Genomic DNA, 2,596 nt, shown 5'->3' on the forward strand with positions numbered 1-2,596 from the left:
GATAATGGGAGAATTGGTGCAGTGAAGCAGTAAATGGGAGAATTGGGGCTGTGGAGCACGAAATGGGAGATTTGGACAAAGGCTTAACTAAATATGAGAATTTGGAACAGGGCATCAGATAATGGGAGAATTGATGCAGTATAGCACTAAATGAGATAATTGGGGCACAACTATTCTAGATGGGCGAATTAGAGGAGGGCACCCCTAAATTAGGCGAGCGAACCGGCCAATATGTCGGTTGGCAATACTGAGTGGAAAACTTTATCAGGACGTCCATAATTCAAGAACTAGTACAAGGGTACGAGGGAATGGAAAATTTAATTTAATCAATAATTGGGAGATTCGGTGCACAGTGCCATCATATTATACAATTGGTGGGAGTGCCAACATATTACAGAATTGGAGCAGTGCATTTCTAAATTGGGATAGTGCCAGGGAACCAGTAAAAAGAGAAATGTTGCAAACATCAGATAATTGGAGATTCAGTTCAGTGCACCACTAAATGAAAACTATTCAGCAGGGCACCAGCACTTGGAAGAAATGTCTCTGGAAACAACTAAATGGAAGGAAATTCAGGGCATGAATAATTGGAGAATTCATGCAGGTGCCATTAAACTGTAAGTGGGAGAACTGGGGCAAGATCATAATCAAAGGGAGAGTTGTTGCATTTCCCGGATTTGTGCAGGATTTTCAAATAGGGGAATTGGTGCAGTGGAGAACTGAACAGAGCCATAGAGATGCGCAGTGCAGAAACATAACCTTCAGTCCAACTTGCCTAAATTTAAGAATGCTGCCAGCGCTCTACTAAATTGGAGAATCATTGCAAGTAATTACTAATTGGAAGAACTGTGCATGGGATAATCGATATATGATAAGTTGGAACAGGGCATCAGATAATGGGCGAATTGGTGCAGTGTAGCACTAAGTGGGAGAATTGGAGCAGGACAATACAGGTTGGCGAATTTGAGTAGGGCACTCTTAAATTGGGCAAGGGCAACAGTCAATATGAGGGCAACACTGAGTGGAGAATTGTTCATGACAAGAGTAGTTTGCGGAATGGTGGTCAGGAACACTGAATTGAAGAATTGGTGCGGGGCATCAGTAAATGACAAACTTGGTGCAGAGTGCTGATAACTTCAAGAATTGGCGCAATTGGGAGAACACGGGCAGTGAAATAGTAAATAGGAAAATGTCACAAAGGATTAGTGGTGGAAATTCAATACAGTGTACAAATAAATGGAAGATTTGTTACAGTTTACTACTAAAGGCAGGATGTGTACAGGATCAGTAATTCTGGAATTTTGATGCAGGGATTTCTAAGATTAGAGAATTGTCACCCTGAAATACCAAATGGAAAAACTGGTGCGCAGTGGAAATATATTAGAGAAGTTAGGCATGGCACAAGTAAATGGGAAACTTGGAGTAGGACACCGCTAAATGTTTGAGTCTGTCTAGAGCGCTAGTAAATGGTAGAATTAGTACAGGGGTATGAGGAAATTGGAAAATTTATGGAAATCAGTAAATGGGAAATTCGGTGCACAGTGTCATTACATGAGAAAATTGGTGGGAGTGCCAATATAACAGAGACTTGGAGCAATGCATCTCTAAATTGAGGAATAGGGACAGGGAATCAATAAAAATGAAGACATGTTGCAAGCATCATTGAAGATTCAGTTCCGTGCACCACTGGAATTTGAGACAGAGCATCAGATAATGGGAGAATTGGTGCAGTGTAGCATCAAATGGGAGAATTTGGGCAGTGCAGCACGAAATGGGAGAATTTGGCAAAGGCTTGACTAAATATGAGAATTTGTAACAGGGTATCAGATAATGGGACAATTGGTGCAGTATAACACTAAATTAGAAAATTGGGGCAGGACAGTTCTGGATGGGAGAATTAGAGTAGGGACACCCTAAATTGGGAGAGGGAATCATTCAATATGATGGTTGCCTTGGGCAACACTGAGTGGAGAACTTGTTCAGGACGTCAGTGATGGAGGATTTAGTATAGGGGTATAAATGAATGGGAAAATTGGTGGGAGTCAATACATGGAAGATTCAGTACACCGTGTCATTACATTATACAATTGGTGGGAGTGCCAATAAATTACAGAACTGGAGCAAAACATTTCTAAATTGGTGAATAGGAGCAGGGAACTAGTAAAAAGAAGCAATTTTGCAAGCATCTGTAAATTGGAAATTCAGTTCATTGCACGACTAAATGAAAAGAATTCAAAAGGGCTCCTGTCTTTGGAAGAAGTCTCTCAGGGAACAACTAAATGGAAGGAAATGATGTAGGGCATTAATAATTGGAGAATTCATGCAGGTACCATGAACTCTAAGTGCGAGAACTGGGGCAGGATAATACTCAAAGAGAGAATTAGAGCATATTCCGGATTTGTGCAGGATTACCAAATGTGAGAATTGGTGCAGCAGAGTTATGAATAAAGCCATAGAGATGTACAGCGCAGAAACAACCTGCCTAAGTGTAAGAATGCTGGCAGCGCTTCACTAAATTGGAGAATCCTTGCAAGGAACTACTAAACGGAAGAATTGGACAAGGGCCTACCTAAATGTGAGAATTTGAATCAGGGCA

This window comes from Chiloscyllium plagiosum, unplaced genomic scaffold, assembly GCF_037043375.1.
Source record: "Chiloscyllium plagiosum isolate Xiang-an unplaced genomic scaffold, Cpla_swu_hap1 HiC_scaffold_35, whole genome shotgun sequence".
NCBI lineage: Eukaryota > Metazoa > Chordata > Chondrichthyes > Orectolobiformes > Hemiscylliidae > Chiloscyllium > Chiloscyllium plagiosum.